Source organism: Lithobates pipiens, unplaced genomic scaffold, assembly GCF_037356315.1.
Source record: "Lithobates pipiens isolate NorthernLeopardFrog02 unplaced genomic scaffold, aLitPip1_a1.2 Scaffold_28, whole genome shotgun sequence".
Taxonomy (NCBI): domain Eukaryota; kingdom Metazoa; phylum Chordata; class Amphibia; order Anura; family Ranidae; genus Lithobates; species Lithobates pipiens.
In genome coordinates this window covers 197013149-197033049 of record NW_027507789.1, presented here as the reverse complement: position 1 = coordinate 197033049, position 19901 = coordinate 197013149, and the positions used below count along the sequence as shown (strand labels likewise).

At 44.7% G+C, this 19901-nt stretch overlaps 1 protein-coding gene across 4 annotated transcripts in view; it reads right to left on the bottom strand.

Annotated features, from left to right (window-relative positions):
* The window catches only part of PHACTR3 (phosphatase and actin regulator 3), a 225049-nt gene that overhangs the window by 159590 nt on the left and 45558 nt on the right, over positions 1–19901 (bottom strand). The gene's annotated exons all lie outside the window — the stretch shown is intronic.

The window sequence follows — 19901 nt, the reverse complement described above, 5'->3', positions numbered from 1 at the left end:
TAAATTATATAAAAAAAAAAAAAGTAACAACAGAGAAAAAATATTGGGTCTACTGGCAGGATCAACAGTTAATAAAACTGTTACGGGGAAATTCAGAAAAACAAAAACAGCACTTCTACCATCCATCCAGGTCGGACTGGATGGTCTGCGTGATCTGTGGCGGAGTGGAGGTGCAGGAACTGGACAGCGAGGACTGGGAAGACATGTGGGACTATCCACTCTGGCCGCTGGTTGCCACTAGGAATAAACTGATCCAATTCAAAATCCTACACAGGATCTACTATACGCCCCAGCGCCTCCACCCCATATATCCAGCCATGTAGGCCATCTGCTGGAGATGCTCTACCCCTGCAGATTTTACGCATATATTCTGGGATTGCCCTCAAATTCAGGACTATTGGCGGGAGGTAACTCAATTCTTTCATAGTTTGATTACTATTCCTATTCCCCTGACAATTAGTGTCTGCCTCCTTGGCCTAGTGGAACTGGCATTTTCCATAGCAATACGCACCCTAATAGGTATCCTTTTTTAATGCGAGAAAAGCCATTGTACTAAAGTGAAAGTCAACCACTCCCCCCACACTGTCCTCATGGAAGCAATTAGTCAACACAATGATACCCCTGTATAAAGCAACATATCTGTCCCGGGGATGCCCCAAAAAATATGACAAGGTCTGGCATTTGTGGACAGACTCAGATTCCACAATAGATGATCAGCCCCAGGGCCGGAATGGGAATAAAAACCAGCCCTGGAAAAAATTTCATCCCAGCCCCACAGCATTATTATACCAGCCCAACACCATAACGTCATTATTTTCTTGTTCCTGAAAGGGAAAACCATACATTTTAAAGCACATTTGATGAAGAGTGTATTATATATAGATATGAAATCACATAGGGATATGTATATATGCAAATTCCAGTTAAAAGTGGTAAGTGGACAATCATCAAGGGGGACCCCAGGAACTCAGAATGTGGAGGGGGGGGTGGGACCACCTTCCACAGAAAGAATACACTAAGGTAAGGGGGGTGGGTGCCCACCAAATGCAGCTTTACTCTGCCCATGAATGCAGTCTCACTGTGCCCACAAATGCGGCCTCAACGTGCCCACCGTTGCAGCCTTACTGTGCCCATTATTGCAGCCTCACTGTGCCCATCAAATGCAACTTTACTGTGCCCACGAATGCAGGCTCACTGTGCCAATGAATGCAGCCTCACTGTGCCCATGAATGCAGCCCCTCCTGTGCCCCATGCCCCAGTCTGCAATCCCTGTCTGTGGGAAGGTGTGTTGTTGATGCTCGGTATGGTACCTTGCATGTCAGCAGGATATCCATGACAGACAGCAGCAGGCAGTGTCTGTTCTCGTTTTGGATGGGAATGGTGCTCCTTCCAGAGGATCTGTTTGCTGTGAGATGGAGTGTTTCCTGGCCACCTGCACCTTCAGCCAGAATGGAGGGCTGGAGAGCACTGGGGTGGGGGATGGAGAGTGATGGGGAGAGCTGGAGAACACTGGGGGGTGAGAAAGAACAGGGGGGAGAGCACTGGGGGGAAAAGAACAGGGGGGAGAGCACTGGGGGGAAAAGAACAGGGGGGAGAGCACTGGGGGGGGGGAGAACAGGGGGGAGCACTGGGGGGTGTGGAGAGCACTGGGTGGGGGGAGAACAGGGGGGAATGGAGAACAGGGGAGAGATCGCTGGGGGGAGTGGAGTGCACTGGGGGGAGTGGAGCGCACTGGGGGGGGAAGAATAGGGGGGAGAGCACTGGGGAAGTGAAGAGCACTGGGGGGGAGAACGGGGAGGGGTGCACTGGGGAGAGTGGAGAGCACGGGGGGGAGAAGAGCACAGGGGGGGTGAAGAGCACTGGGGGGGATATCAGGGGGGTGAAGTGCACTGGGGGGGTGGAGAGCACTGGGGGGGATATCAGGGGGGTGAAGTGCACTGGGGGGGGTGGAGAGCACTGGGATGGTGGTACAGAAGGATGGGGAGAACTGGAAAGCCGGTTGGGGGGGCAGAAAAAACAGGGTGGAGAGAACTGTGGGGGAGGGGCTGGAGAGTGTGGTGGGGGAGGAGAGCACTGGGCAGGCAGGGAGCACAAGGTGAACTGGGGGGGGGGGGGGCAGTAAAAAGTTGTATAGGAGGATCAGCAGGGGGGCTGCATATAGAGGAAATGAGCTTTCTATATTCCTCCATGCAGCCGCTGAATGCTCCATTTTCTTCTCCCTCCTGCAAGCATTCAGCGGCTGCATGGAGGAATATAGAAGGCTCATTTCCTCTTTATGCAGCCCCCGTGTGATAGGAATGTTGATTCTCTCTAGTATCACACGAGCCGGTCTGGGGGGGCGGGGCCGTGTTACAGAGCGGCTGCCGAACACAGAGCCAGCCAGCGCTGTGTGATCCATAAGAGACAACACTAATGCAGCTGCAACTAGAAGCGGCCCCAGGGCAGGCGGCCTACCGGGAAATCTCCTGGTATCCCGGTAGGCCAGTCCGGCCCTGATCAGCCCTCAGGAAATCAACCCTGATAGATCTTCTTTACCTCTGTCTAACTTTGCTGAGCACTGATGCCTAGACCCCAGATGGATAGTCGGAGAGGCCAGCCTAAAAACCATAACCACTACAATTTTTCTACATTAATTCTCAAATGTCCCTATAGAGTCCAGGGTCAATAACTAAAACCGAGAGACAGTCCCCAAAGAAACAATAACTCATAACAAAATCCTACCATGTGTTGCCTGAGCAGAGGTTGGGTTGTGTTTAGTTATGTTAGCTTTTACATAATATGTTAGTAATACTATGTTATGCACATGACTATGTGCACCGGTTGGCCAGGGTATGCCCCAATGGCCCTGTTTTGCACTGCCAAAGGAAAAATTTTCAATAAAAAGAAATAAAAAAACAAAAACAGATAAATTAAATGCTACTCACAGTACTCACAGACTGTATCATAGAAGTCAGTTTGAGTTTGCCTGTAGTTACACTTTAAACCTCTCCCTCTGGGGGGTAAATGATTCTATGTTGCAATTTTTAACATAAAGTTCGATATCAAAGTGCTTAAAGCCCCATGCACACAGTGTAAGTCACAGGGCATTTGCTATTTTGATGTGAATGCCAGAACTCCTGGAAGGAGAAAATCTGCTTAAAAAAACATGCCTATTGCACACACATTTAGGGGCGTCAAATGTTTGAGAGTTAATGGATTCTATTGGCCAAAATATTAATGTATTCTGGTCTCTCTTCATGCCATGTGGTCCCTTCAGTCCAAACAGCACTGACAGTCCCACTCCCGGCTTAATCCCGTCCTGCAGATCTGCACACTCTTCTCCGGGCGCTCCTCTCCCTTGCACCATGACATCACATGACATGCTCAGACACTGCCTCCACCAGACCCGCCTCCCCCGCTGGCACCCTCTGAACACACTGTAGCAGGCACTTGGATGGTCTCGAGGCCCAAGCTGCGGATGCATATTTTCCGAGCCGAGCGTTACACCCACCGAAGCCACACTGAATCCCCACCGAAGCCCCACTAAGCCTCACCGAAGCCCCACTAAGCCTCACCGAAGCCTCACCAAAGCCCCACTAAGCCTCACCAAAGCCCCACTAAGCCTCACCAAAGCCCCACTAAGCCTCACCAAAGCCCCACTAAGCCTCACCAAAGCCCCACTAAGCCCCACTAAGCCTCACCGAAGCCTCACTAAGCCTCACCGAAGCCCCACTAAGCCCCACCGAAGCCCCACTAAGCCCCACTAAGCCTCACCGAAGCCTCACTAAGCCTCACCGAAGCCCCACTAAGCCCCACCGAAGCCCCACTAAGCCTCACCGAAGCCTCACTAAGCCTCACCGAAGCCCCACGAAGCCTCACTGAAGGCCCACCGAAGCTTCACCAAAGCCTCATTGAAGCCTCGTCGAAGCCCCAAGCAAAAGCAGTTGTAAACAGGACTGTAAGCTAACCATTTTATTTAATAACAGGAGCTTTGGCTGGCAAAGCGTGTTAGAAGCCATGTTTTGAAGCAAGTATAAACTAGCCCTAAAAGCGACATTTTTAAGTCCAGTGTGCATGGGGCCTTAATCTTTTTTAGACCACTGATTTGTTGACTGCTGTGCACATAAGAGCTTCAACTTCCAGCACAAGCAAGAAATTCTTTTTTTTAGGCAAGGTTCCCACTGCAGCGATGTCTGAGATCGGATGCGATTCGCACCGCACTACAGTGCAAATCACATGCGATCTCTGCATACTAGCTCATTATGAAATACTCACCTTAGAATGAAGCGCCGGTATCACCTCCCGGTCACCGCTGAGGGAGCTGACATGTTCCCTCTGCATTCCTTCCAGGTTCGCGGCTCCAGCGCTGTGAGTGGCCAGAGCTGCAAACCCCGAAGAAACGCAGGGAACATGTCAGCTCCCTCAGCGGTGACCGGGAGGTGATGCTGGCGCTTCCTTCTAAGGTAAGTATTTCATAATGAGCTAGTATGTGGTGCATACTAGCTCATTATGCCTTTGCCTTACAGTTTGTTTGTTTTTTTGTTGCGGGTATACAACCGCTATAAATGTAGCTGTGTAATATTTAACTACTTGTTTACTGGGCACGTATACCACCTTCCTGACCAGGCCAAGCTTCAGCTTTCAGCGCTCCCACACTTTGAACGGCAATTGCTCGGTCATGCAACACTGTATCCATTTGAAATTTGAATTTTTTATTGATATTTTTTTTTTTTTTTTATGCAAATAGAGCCTTCTTGTGGTGGTATTCAATCACCACTGTTTTATTTTTTTATTTTTTTTAAACAGCTCTTTTTTTTGCTAAAAGTTTTTCAGAATTTTTCTCCTTCACTGATGGGCACTAAAGGACAGCATTAATAACTGATACTGATGATGAAGCAGTGATGGGCACTGATTGGTGGCACTGGTTAGCAGCACTGGAGGACACTAATTAGCAGCACTGGAGGACACTAATTAGCAGCACTGGAGGACACTAATTAGCAGCACGGGTAGGCACCAATTAGCAGCACGGGTAGGCACCAATTAGCAGCACGGGTAGGCACCAATTAGCAGCACTGGGGGGCACCAATTAGCAGCACTGGGGGGCACCAATTAGCAGCACTGGGGGGCACCAATTAGCAGCACTGGGGGGCACCAATTAGCAGCACTGGGGGGCACCAATTAGCAGCACTGGAGGGCACCAATTAGCAGCACTGGAGGGCACCAATTAGCAGCACTGGAGGGCACCAATTAGCAGCACTGGAGAGCACCAATTAGAAGCACTGGAGGGCACCACGGGGACCGCTGTCCCTCTTAGCCATTTCATGGCTTTCTTCTTTTCTTCAGGCTGACAGTGTGAGGGAAAAAAAGCCGATAACCGGCGTCTGTTTACTTACACGATCAGCTGTCATTGGCTGACAGCTGATCACGTCGTAAAGGACCTGCTGTGATTGGCCCTTTACCCCAATCAGTGATCAACCGGGTCCCAAGGACTCGGCAATCATACTGCACGTGGGAAAACAGGAGGATGTCCATGTATGCACTCCTGGCAGTTTAAGCCCGCGCTGTAGCCATCTTTTGGCTATAGCATGGGCACCAAGTGGCCTTTTTGGAGGGGCATTACAATGAAGATATGCCAAGGTAGCATAACCCATGAATGTGGCGCTGCAATCAAATACAGCTGCCCATAGATGTGAAGATATCTCTCAACCAGTGCCGGGACAAGGTCATCCAGCACCCAGGGCAAAGATGCGAAACTGCGCACCCCTCCCCCATTCATGATCTGTAAGCTTTGGAGATCCTACACCCAGCAGTCACTCACTTGTTAAAATCACTGCCGCTGTCACTACTCCTGTCAGCCTTGGAACAGTAGGAGGGTGCCCCCCATCTTTAGAGTAAACCATTGCGCCGAGTGCAACCGTCCCTCCCACCCACCCCTTGTCCCAGCCCTGATCCCAAAGTACAAACACCAAGAAATAACTGCTCACCTTCTTTTGGCCTCATTCACACCTGTGAGATAACAAGCATTGCCCAACATGCATTAATACACAAAAAGAGTATTCCCCTATTTTGCTATGAGGCCACCTGGGTGCTGAGCTGCTCTGTATTGGAAAAAATAGTACAGGTGTTTTTTTTCCTGGAGCATTAACATGCTTGTTTGGCCCCATAGACTTCTATGGTAATGCAGGAAAAATGCATGTATCATGTATTTTCATGCATTTGAGTTCACGGCAAAACCCCCACTCCCTAGTGCACTAAAAAGTGTCAACGCACATTAAAACATACAAAAAAAAAAAAACAACACTAAAAATTGCTGATGCAGATGCAAAGGAACGTGTCCTTTCCCCTAGGACCCCCAATGATTTATCTTGATATTTTCCCATCTATATGAAGCAACGCACTTATGAATAATCATTCACTTTGTATAGATGTCTTTTAACCTAAGAGCCCTATGGAGCCCTTTGTGGCCATACTAAGGGTTAACAAACTAGTGGCTCAACACCTTCCCATATTGCATGTGTCAGAATCGGTGATCGATTTCAGAAAACCACCAGCCGTTGTTAAAAGGCCGAATCGCGTCTACATAATAACATGCTCATTTGTCATAAAACTGAGGTTGGAAATAAAAATCAGCAGATTTTAAACAAGGCACGGCCGCCACATTAATAATGAATCAGGCCTGAACGCAACTAACACAGTTATCTATTATGTATGTGGACGGTCGATCTCCAGGGCTGTAGTGTCTGCATAGAATGTGAGGTCTTGATGTAAATTAATGAAACAACTAGGGGGGCCATGTGCACCCCCCCCCCCCTCCCTCACATTCCCCTGGACCACTCTTCCCAAAACCGTCACCATCCCAGATAGCAAGCGATTGTGCTGCAAGTTTTTTTTTATAAATTACTTGCTAAGCTATTGCTAGACTTGCCAGGCTTCACCAGTTTGTTGCACAATTGCAGCAAGTCCGCATTCCAGATCAACTTTCTTTGCAAACATACTGCAAGTCTGCTGCAAGTTCTGGTTCAGTTATGTTGTGCAATAGTCATCCCACCACAGGGGGTCACTGTGGCTGAATTTTCATGCTGTAGATTTGCAGAGCTCTTGCTATAAACTCACCACTGCAACTTTGCTCTTGCTAGATTCTTTTTTTTTTTTTGAAAATTTATGTTTATTGAATATTTTTAAACACACATATAACATACAAACATACAAAAGGAGCCCCAAAACAGAGCCCCCAAACCCCCACCCCCCACCCAACAAACTCCTCCTTGTGCAGCCCTCCGCTCAACTTCTTAGCTCATTTTATGAGCACAACCGTATCTCCCATACAACAAAAATGACTCGTATCGTAACCGACAATTTGAATACCCAGAATGAAGATGTAGACCAACCCAAATATAGCAGCACCCTCCCCGCCCCTCCCCCACCCCTCAGAGAGTGCACCTCCCGCCTAGCAATTAATTCACAGTATCTGCAGCATCAAGCCAGCATCTCCACACCCTCTCAAACTTAGTAGGACACCCTCTACTGAGATAAGTGGCTTTGTATAACGGCAAAGCTTTATTAATTAAACCCTTCCAGTAGGAAATCGTTGGAGGTGCAGGTTTCTTCCAGCATAACAGGATAGCTTTACGAGCATAAAATAACGCCAAAGAAATCAGAGTCCTCTGCGCCTTTCGAGGTGCCAACTCCTCCACCAGCCCGAGCAAACACGTCGCGACCGTGACCGGAATCGGCACCGAAAGTACAGACTGTAAGACCTGCGTTACACCCCTCCAGAACTCAACAATCTGTGGACACAGCCAAAACACATGATCAAAGTCAGCTCGGTCAGCTGTGCAACGCCAGCATCCCTCCGCACCCGTACCATAAATTCTGGCCAGTCTAGCTGGGGTGTAATATATTCTATGCAGTAATTTAAACTGAATAAGTCTGTCCCTAGCCGAGACTAGGGTCTGAAACGGGTAGCCCCACATGTCATCCCAATCATCCCCGTCAAAGTCAGGTACCAAGGCACTCCAGATGTCTCTACATTTTTGGAGAGGCTTTGGTCTGTCATGGAACAACAGTCTGTACACTACGGAAAGAGGCTTTTTCAGATCCTCCGTCTGCAGCGTCTTCTCCAGAGGCGACACTCCCATCTCCACAGCCCCAGTACCAAACTGAGAGAGAAAAGCGTGCCGCAGCTGCAGGTATCGAAAGAAATACCAATTTGGAAGATCATATTGAGCCTTAAGCTGATCAAACGTTAAAAGTTTCCCCCGTCCTACCACATGTTTCAATTGTTTAACACCAACTTTGGCCCATATAACCGGATCTGGGATTTCTCCAAAGTGCGGCAATTTAGGATTAAACCACAGAGGAGTGTCAGGAGACCAACTCCCCTCTGGTTGTTTCAGCAAGGCCTGCACCTTGTCCCAGGCCCGTATTGTTGCTCGCATCGAGGCCGTCAGCTCCAATGAAGCCTTCGGGCCTCTATACACCAAATAGGACAAGCTTTCGTATGAGCCCAACAGAGCCGCCTCCAGTACATTTGCCGAATCCCCGTCCTCCCGCGTCAGCCAGCGGCCAGCCACCACCATTTGCCCAGCTAGATAATATTTAAAAAGATCCGGCAGTGCCAAACCACCTTGACCCCATGGCTCCTGCAAAACCCTAAGGCTTATTCTGGGGTGTGTAGCTGCCCATAGAAAAGAACCAAAAAGACTATTGACCCGCCGAAAAAACGAACAAGGAACCCAAATTGGGGAATTACGCAGAAAATAGAGAAATACTGGCAAAACCTTCATTTTAAGCAAATTAACCCTACCAATAAGGGACAGTGGCAGATGCTTCCAAGCTTCCAGCTGAACCTTAGCCTTGGTCAACAAGGGGGAGAGATTCAAAGCCATATAATCGCCCACTCTCGGTGAAACTCTCACTCCCAAGTACTTAAATTCCTGCACCCAGGCAATGGGAACTCTCGTGGTCGCCAATGCTCGCGCCCCCCCATCTATATCCATCAAGTTGGATTTCTCCCAATTAACCCGGAGTCCAGAGAACTCAGCAAATTTGTCGAGTACCCCAAACACTGCCTCCAAGGAGGGCCCTGCGTCCTTCAAAAAGAGGAGCATGTCATCCGCATAGAGCGCAATGCACTCCCTAATACCCCCCACCTCTAGAGCACCCACCCCAGGCGATTGCCGCAAGGCTATCGCCAGTGGTTCTATAGCCAATGCAAACAAAAATGGGGATAGTGGACACCCCTGACGCGTGCCCCTACTGACGCTAAACTGAGGCGAGACTGAATTAGCGATTTTAATACCCGCCTGTGGCGCACTATACAACAAGGTAATCCAGGTGACATAGATCTCCCCAAAGCCCATGCTCCGCAGAACCCTCAACAGGTATTGCCAATCCACCGAATCAAAGGCCTTGGCTATATCCAGGGAAACCACTACTCTAGATCCTTTTTCAGTGGGTGCAATTTGTAAGTGGGTAAACAACCTGCGTAAATTAGTGTCAGTAGACTTCTGCGGTATGAACCCCGTCTGGTCAATGTCTACCAAAGTCGTGATAACCTTAGAGAGTCTTGTAGCCAGCACCTTCGTGAGAATTTTTAAATCTTGGTTCAGCAATGAAATTGGTCTATACGAAGAGCACTCAAGAGGGTCCTTGCCTGGCTTTGGTAGCAGGATCACCTGTGCCTCCAGCAGAGATGCTGGGAGACACCTGTGCTCCAAGCAGTAGTCATATAATTGTTTAAGTCTAGGAACCAATGTTTCCATATGCTGTCTATACCACTCAATGCAGAAGCCGTCTGACCCAGGGGATTTACGGGCAGGAAAGGACCTAATAGCCCCTTCAATTTCCTCCATCGTGATATCAGCCTCCAGATAATCCCTATCCGGCTCGGTCAGCCTCGGGATCTGCAAAGATGTCAACACCCCGTCCAACTCCGTTACATCATAAGTCGGTATGGGTGCATATAACGTCTTATAGTATTCCACAAATGCGTCCAGTATGTCTGTTGGGGTTGTCAGCAGGTCACCCTGAGCATTTTTTATACAAGGGATATTAGTCGGGACCCGTTGCTCTGCCACTAGCATGGCTAACAATTTACCATTCTTGTCCCCTTGTTCAAAAATTGATTCCGCCATTTTCGTCCTAGATGTGTGTGTCAGGTCAGAATAATGGAGTGCTAACACACGTCTTGCCTCCAACAGGCTACCATAAGTGACATCAGACTGATTAGTCGCGTAGTCCATGGCACACACCCTCTCCCTGTCCTGTAGTTCTTGCTCAACCTGATTATGGGACCTACGGGCCTGTTTAATGGCAGAAATATAGTGCCCCCGCATACAAGCTTTAAAGGCGTCCCACACAACATCGGTGTCCGCAGACCCCTCGTTGTCTTCCCAGTACTGCACCAAAAGTGGTGCTACTTGAGAGGACACCTCTTCCACCTCCAACCACCCCGGGTTTAATTTCCACCCCCTCCCCACAGGACCTAAGTTGGATCCAATATGAATTGACAGGGGAGAATGGTCCGAAATCTCTTGCTAGATTCTTGCCATGCAAATTTGCTACAAACTGGAAAATTGTGAACTAGAACTTGTGCTTCAAGTGCTCTGCAAGTCTACAACTTGCCAGTGACAATGTGCAGCTAGTTAACAAGACTTACAATTCATCACTGCCACAAATATGTGGCAAGTTATCCTTGCCATCTGGGATCCTTCCCGCGCACTTAGTTTTGAAGATCTAAAATTAGAGCTGGGCAATGGGAGAACACAGGTTTACCCACACCTCCCAACATTTTGAGATGGGAATGAGGGACACCTACTAGCAAATGTATGTAGGCATAGGACACACCCCCTGCTGCACCCTCTTAAAGGAGAATTAACAAAATAAAAAATAAAAAAAGGTTAAATAAATTCACAAGTGCTTTTTTTTACCACTAATATTCCTTTATATTGGCTTTTAAAATGTACAAATGCAGCAATTTAGAAATCAGATGAAAGGTTTAGCACTGGAAAACACTTTTTTGAAAGATAAAAAATGCATTTTATACACAACTATATAGATCAGACCAAAATGAGGAGGAAAGAGGGACAGAGGGACTTTGCTGCAAATCAGGGACAGTTGGGGAGCTATGGGTCGCACCTAAAGTCACACTGAAATGCGGCTTTGAAATATGCGATTTTAAGTGAAGTGCTAATATACAGTTCAGGTTCAGAAAATATTTTTGGGTTGTGCTGCCCTCTCTTCTACATCCCGCAGACTGACTGATAAAATAGTATAGGGGGAAAAAAAGAGGAAGATACTTTGACTTGTGGGAATAGAATTGTTGTTGCTGGTTCAGGCCAACCCTGATCTAAACCGCTGACAATTGGCTGGATAGAAGTCCAAATTTTTTAAATGCCGTCACCCGTACTTTAACAGTTAGAGGTATATGGGCGCCAAAAAAACAGTATTTCCTTTTCCTTTCTGCCCTCGGAATTGGTTCACATTTTACATAATGGAGATAAGAAAACCACAATGGGCCTGTCATATGTAAAATAATGGGCATAAATAAAACAAGTACAGTAAAGCCTTGGATTGCGAGCATAATTTGTTCTGGAAACATACTTGTAATCCAAAGCACTTGTATATCAAAGTGAATTTCCCCATAAGAACTAATGGAAATTTAGATGATTCGTTCCACAACCATTTATTCAGAAGTCCTTAAATTTATAGTCCATAGAAAAAGATTATAGCAATGTGATATTGAATGGAACTAATGGAAGCCTCTACAAGGGCAAAATCCAGCAGGAGCTACAGAGTATAAAAGAGAAGAGAGGCGCCTCTAAGTGTAGCAATATGTTTACATTTAACCACTTGCCATCTGTGCTATAGCCGAATGACAGCCACAGTGCGGACCTGAATTTCCGGAAGGCCATCATATGAAGGCCTCCCTTTTGCACGCTCCCTACAGGGCGCCAGCGGCGTGCGCTGCGATCACTAAGCCACAGAGACTCGGGTGATCACAAATTCGAATAAGAGGATGGCCCCCTTACCACGTGGTCAGCTGTCAGCCAATGACAGCTGATCACATGATGTAAACAAAAGCTTGATAATCGTTTTTTTTCCCCTCTTCACGCTGGCAGCGTAAGGAGACAAAAAAAAAAAACGGATCACCGGCTTATCTGCAAGGGACATCGTTCCCGAAGAGGAAGAGGCAATTATGCCTCATCTGTGACCACCAATACCCCCTGCCAGTGCCACTATGCCCACCAGTGCCATCTATCAATGCCCATGAGTGGGCATGAGCGGCACTCATGGGCATTGATAGATGGCACTGGTGGGCATTGAGCGGACTTTTCAACATCCAAAGTCCGACGGATTGATTCCGTCAGACTATTCGATCGTGTGTGGGCTGCAACGGACTTTTGATTCGCCAAAGTCTGACGGACTTTAGAATATGGAACATGCTTCAAATTTTTCCGACGGAACTCCGCCGGACCCGGTCCCTCTGAAAAATTCGCTCGTGTGTATGCTATTCCGACGGACTAAAACCAAAGCTAGGGCAGCTATTGGCTACTGGCTATGAACTTCCTTATTCGAGTCCAGTCGTACGTCATCAAGTTCGAATCCGTCGGAGTTTAGTGTGATTGTGTGTGGCCAAGTCCGCTCAGTCGAAAAGTCCGTCAGAACTCCGGCAGAACTCCTTCGGAAGTCTGTCGGACATAAGTTCTCTCGTGTGTACGGGGCTTTACGCTGTCAGCGTGTAATCAGTGTAATCGATCTGTGCCCATTATTGTCACCCAACAGTGCCCATCAATGGCCTATCAGTGTAACCGATCTGTGCCCATTATTGTCACCCAATAGTGCCCATCAATGCCCTATCAGTGTAACCGATCTGTGCCCATTATTGTCACCCAACAGTGCCCATCAATGCCCTATCAGTGTAACTGATCTGTGCCCATTATTGTCACCCAACAGTTTTGCTGGTTCAAATTCCGACCACGACACTATCTGCCTGGAGTTTGCATGTTCTCCCTGTGCCTGTGTGGGTTTCCTCCGGGTACTCTGGTTTCCTCCCACACTCCAAAGACATGCTAGTAGGTTAATTAGACCCTGTGCAAAAAAAATTGGCCGTAATATGTGTATGTGTATGTCAATGTTGTAAGTGTGTCGGGACCCTACAGGTTAAAGGACCGCATAAAAAAAAAAAGCTGCAGATGGACACCGGTGGCAAGAAAGCGCCCTGAGGCGATTCAGTTCGCATAGGTAGCGCTATACAAGTCATTCATTCATTCATCAGTGCCCATCAATGTCCATCAGTGCCATGTACTGGCCCCCTTTAGTGCTGCCTCATCAACGTACATCATCAATGAAGGAGGAAAATTTTATAACAGAATATAAAATTATATTATATATATATATATATATATATATATATATATATATATATATATATAATTCTGGGTTTTTACTTTTTTTTTTTAACAAAAAATAAAAACTCAGAGGTGATCAAATACCACCAAAAAAAACTCTATTTGTGGGAAAAAAAAAATGTAGTTGAATACAGTGTTGTATGAATTGTCATTCAAAGTGTGACAGCGCTGAAAGCTGAAAATTGGTCTGGGCAGGAGGGGGGTTTAAGTGCCAAGTTACTCTCTTACCCCAGGGTTTACTCTACTGAGATCCTCTCTGCAGTTCACAATGCAATGAACAGCAACCTCAGGAAAGAAGCAGTTTATGAAGGAGAGTCTGAACTGGTGTATAGCAGGCCCTACACACATTAGACCACAACCAGAGATATTCTATACACAAAATTTCACAGGTAAAGCAATAAAAATATCAAATACCAAAAATAATTGAAAAAATTTTATCAGCAGCACCGCTGTGACCTTCATAGAGACGCATACAAAAGGAAGCACGTTTCTGACCTTCATATTAAAGAGGAAGAAAACCCTGATGGGTTTTACTTCCTCTTTTGCTCGCTGCTGCAGCCTGCAAATGAAAAGCATAATGGGCTAGTATGCATTGCATACTAGCCCATTATGTGCCACTTACCTGAAAAAGAATCCAGCGATGTCCCCTGTGTGGGCAGCGTCCATCTTCTGGCCCCTCTTCCTTCTGGGCTGCGGACTCCAGCTCTGTGATTCACCCGGGCACGCGCACGGGAGCCGCGACTAACAGCACAGGCTAGGGAAGAAACAGCACTTAGTTTCGTTTCTTCCCCGCGCCTGCACCGTAGGAATTTTCAGCGGACTACAAGTGAAATATCTCCTAAACGGCTGACGTTTAGGAGATATTTCCAATACCTATAGGTAAGCCTTATTCTAGGCTTATCTATAGGTAGAAGTCCAAAAAGTGGCTTTACAACCACTTTAAAAAATGTTCATTTAGAAGACAAAGCCCAGTTCTGATGTTCAATTTGTAACATACACTCACCGGCCACTTTATTAACTACACCTGTTTAAATGCTTGGTAACACAAATTGCTAATTAGCCAATCACATGGCAGCAACTCATTGCATTTAGGCATCTAGATGCAAGGAATACGGCTTGCTGAAGTTCAAACCGAGCATCAGAATGGGGAAGAAGGGGGGTTTTAAGTGACTTTGAACGTGGCATGGTTGTTGGTGCCAGACGGGCTGGTCTGAGTATTTAAAAAATGGATCTACTGGGATTTTCACCCACAACCATCTCTCGAGTTTACAGAGAATGGTCTGAAAAAGAGAAAATATCCAGTGAGCGGGTGCTGTGTGGAGGAAAATGCCTTTTGTTGTTGATGTCGGAGGTCAGAGGAGAGTAGTCAGACTGGTTCAAGATGATAGAAAGGCAACAGTAACTCAAATACAGTAAAACCCTTGGTTTGAGAACGTTTTGCAAGACAAGCAAAATTTTCAAATAAACTTTGACTTGATAGATATACAAGCGATGTCTTGATGTACAAGTAGCGACATGTCACAACTGAGTATATAAGAGAAGAGAGGCGCCTCTAAGTGTAGCAATATGGTTACATTTAATGAAGGTAAAACATTTAGCAACATATTCCTACACTTAGAGGCGCCTCTCTTCTCTTTTACACTCTGTAGCTCCTGCTGGATTTTGCTTCTAATCCCCTTGTGGAGGCTTCCATTTGTGGATGGACATTTTATGGTTACACAACCTGGTCACATTGCTATAATCTTTTTATAAGGACTATAAACTGAAGGACCTATGAATAAATGACTGTGGAACGAATCATTTGAGTTTCCATTATTTCTTATGGGGAAATTTGCTTTGATATACAAGTGCTTTGGATTACAAGCAAGTTTCTGGAACGATTTACGCTTGCAATCCAAGGCTTTACTGTAACCATTCGCTACAACCAATGTATGCAGAATACCATCTCTGAATGCACAACACAACAAACCTTAAAGTAGATGGACTACAGCAGCAGAAGACCACACCGGGTGCCACTCCTGTCAGCTAAGAACAGGAAACAGCGGATAGAATTCGCACAGGATCACCAAAATTGGACAATAGAAGATTGGAAAAATCTTGCCTCAATGGTTCAGGCTGGTGCTGGTGGGTGTAATGGTGGGGTGGATATTTTCTTGGCACACTTTGGGCTCCTTAGTACCAATTGAGCATGGTTTAAATGCCACGGCCTACCTGAGTATTGTTGCTGACCATGTCCATCCCTTTATGACTACAGTTTACCAATCTTCTGATGGCTCCTTCCAGCAGGACAATACACCATGTCACAAAGGTCAAATCATCTCACCACTGGTTTCTTGAACATGACAATGAGGTCACTGTACTCCACACTCACCAGACCTCAATCCAATAGAGCACCTTTGGGGTGTGGTGAAATGGGAGATTTGCATTGTGGATATGCAGCTGACCTGCAGCAATTAGGTGTTGTTATCATGTCACTATGGACCAAAATCTCTGAGGACCCACCGTGATGAATCTATGCCCCAAAGAATTAGGGCAGTTGAGAGGGTGAAACGGGGTCCAACCCACCACTAGCAAGGGGTACCTAATAAAGTGGCCGGTTAGCGTTATAGAGATTTTATATACATTTAAATATATATATATATATATATATATATATATATATATATAAACCATGAAGCACAGCTCTGATCTGAATATTATATAATATATATAAAACGGGAAGCACAGCTTTAACCTCAATATTATAAGATAAATACGATATAAAGAGTAAACCGCGCTATTCAAACAAGATAAAAAAATATTATAAATAAATTCCCTACAAGCAGCAACCCTAATCGTAATACTCCGATAACAGACTAAATAGGTGAAAAAAGTGAGCTGCGCTAAAAAAACTCTAAACAAAAAATAAATCTAATCACAAAGATTCATCAATAATCACAAGAAAAAAATATTAGTGACAAAAAAGGATGCAAATAATTGAATTATATCAGTGAATAATATCTTTTCACCATATAAGTGACAAAAAAATATTTTTTTGAATCAGTGCCCACAATATGATTAGCATAAATTGCATACCCCTTATATATAAATCACATAAATTGTCAGGATTAAAGAAAATAAACCGACACACCCCCAAATTAGTTGTAATGAATGAACAAAAAAAACAACAAAAAAGAGTATTGAAAAGAAAAAAATCCCAGAAATAATGTCCAAAGAGCAGTGTTGGTTCTTCCAAAGTGAAAATATGGAGTTAACACCCACAATGTTCTGTGTGAAAGAAAATCCAAACAATCCTCCACCAGTGAGAAGGGGGGCCGCTTACCAAAATTATAGATCTCAGTGTCAATGAGATCAACAGGGCAAAAGCACAGAAGTTCTGGATGAACCGTCACAGGAGCCACACAGCCTTTATCTCTGATACGAAGCCTCCAGACAAGGAACGAGGGTATCGTGGATCATATAAAAAATCAGCAAGGCACTCGCATAGCGTAAAACCTCTTAGTTTAATGGGATTAAAAAATAAACAATATTGCACTCACATGTACACAGAAGAATACAATCGTATAATAAGAAAAACGAGCCGACCGGGTCTCGTATGCCGCCCGCACTTCCTAGCTGGGCGTAGAACGCGGAGACGTCAGAACGCCCACCTCCCTACGCGCGTTTCGTCACGAACAGACGCGTTCACGGGATAAATACAGTATAGAACAGGAAGCACAGCTCTGATCTCCATATTATATGATATGTATAGAACAGGAAGCACAGCTCTGATCTCCATATTATATGATATGTATAGAACAGGAAGCACAGCTCTGATCTCCATATTATTTGATATGTATAGAACAGGAAGCACAGCTCTGATCTCCATATTATTAGATATGTATAGAACGGGAAGCACATCTCTGATCTCCATATTATTTGATATGTATAGACCAGGAAGCACAGCTCTGATCTCCATATTATTAGATATGTATAGACCAGGAAGCACAGCTCTGATCTCCATATTATATGATATGTATAGAACAGGAAGCACAGCTCTGATCTCCATATTATATGATATGTATAGACCAGGAAGCACAGCTCTGATCTCCATATTATATGATATGTATAGAACAGAAAGCACAGCTCTGATCTCCATATTATATGATATGTATAGAACAGGAAGCACAGCTCTGATCTCTATATTATTAGATATGTATAGAACAGGAAGCACAGCTCTGATCTCCATATTATTAGATATGTATAGAACAGGAAGCACAGCTCTGATCTCCATATTATTAGATATGTATAGAACAGGAAGCACAGCTCTGATCTCCATATTATTAGATATGTATAGAACAGGAAGCACATCTCTGATCTCCATATTATTAGATATGTATAGAACAGGAAGCACAGCTCTGATCTCCATATTATTAGATATGTATAGACCAGAAAGCACAGCTCTGATCTCCATATTATATGATATGTATAGAACAGGAAGCACAGCTCTGATCTCCATATTATTAGATATGTATAGAACAGGAAGCACAGCTCTGATCTCCATATTATATGATATGTATAGAACAGGAAGCACAGCTCTGATCTCCATATTATTAGATATGTATAGAACAGGAAGCACAGCTCTGATCTCCATATTATATGATATGTATAGAACGGGAAGCACAGCTCTGATCTCCATATTATATGATATGTATAGAACAGGAAGCACAGCTCTGATCTCCATATTATTAGATATGTATAGAACAGGAAGCACAGCTCTGATCTCCATATTATATGATATGTATAGAACGGGAAGCACAGCTCTGATCTCCATATTATATGATATGTATAGAACAGGAAGCACAGCTCTGATCTCCATATTATTAGATATGTATAGAACAGGAAGCACATCTCTGATCTCCATATTATTAGATATGTATAGAACAGGAAGCACAACTCTGATCTCCATATTATTAGATATGTATAGAACAGGAAGCACAGCTCTGATCTCCATATTATATGATATGTATAGAACAGGAAGCACAGCTCTGATCTCCATATTATTAAATATGTATAGAACAGGAAGCAGAGCTCTGATCTCCATATTATATGATATGTATAGCACAGGAAGCACAGCTCTGATCTCCATATTATTAGATATGTATAGAACAGGAAGCACAGCTCTGATCTCCATATTATATGATATGTATAGAACAGGAAGCACAGCTCTGATCTCCATATTATTAGATATGTATAGAACAGGAAGCACAGCTCTGATCTCCATATTATATGATATGTATAGAACAGGAAGCACAGCTCTGATCTCCATATTATTAGATATGTATAGAACAGGAAGCACAGCTCTGATCTCCATATTATATGATATGTATAGAACGGAAAGCACAGCTCTGATCTCCATATTATATGATATGTATAGAACAGGAAGCACAGCTCTGATCTCCATATTATTAGATATGTATAGAACAGGAAGCACAGCTCTGATCTCCATATTATTAGATATGTATAGAACAGGAAGCACAGCTCTGATCTCCATATTATTAGATATGTATAGAACAGGAAGCACAGCTCTGATCTCCATATTATATGATATGTATAGAACAGGAAGCACAGCTCTGATCTCCATATTATATGATATGTATAGAACAGGAAGCACAGCTCTGATCTCTATATTATATGATATGTATAGAACAGGAAGCACAGCTCTGATCTCCATATTATATGATATGTATAGAACAGGAAGCACAGCTCTGATCTCCACAATATTCGATCCTACAGGAAGCACAGCTCTGATCTCCACAATATACGATCCTACAGGAAGCACAGCTCTGATCTCCACAATATACGATCCTACAGGAAGCACAGCTACATATAATAAGATGTTGTATGTTTAGAACCAGAAGTGTAGCTCTCCAATAGATACATGTGAAACAGAGAAAGAGGAATTAAATGATACCTTTTATTAGTTCATATATTTTTATTACATAAACTATTGGGTTTCTCACATTAAAGCATAAGACTTCAAACCTGTACTGAGAAAATATATATATCCTGCCACTGTCCACTGCTTCTTTTGGAAATGCTAGTTGCTTGGCTATCAAACTTATCCAAAGGTTTCAATACTTTCAGAGTTGCACCAAAAGAAGTATAGAGTTCACACCGCACACCTGTTCTAGGGAAGTGAAGGTAGTGACATTAGAGAGCCAGGCAGCTAGCAATTTCAGAAGGGCAAAAGTCAGACAGCAGATTGTTTTTACTAAGGGGTTCCCTTAAAGTGTTCAATTGTAATCTGTTCATCCAATAAAATGTAGTAACTAAGTTTTCCCACTACCCAGAAATATCATGTCATGGTACAACACTGTACTGCTAAGGGGGGGTAATACATGGGAGAAGAGGGGGGACTAGAGAGAGAATAAAGAAGGGGGAGGGGAGGAAGAGAAAAAAGGGGGAGAATGAGAGAGGATGGATGGTTGGCTGGGAGGAAAGAAAGAAAGAAAGAAAGAAAGAAAGAAA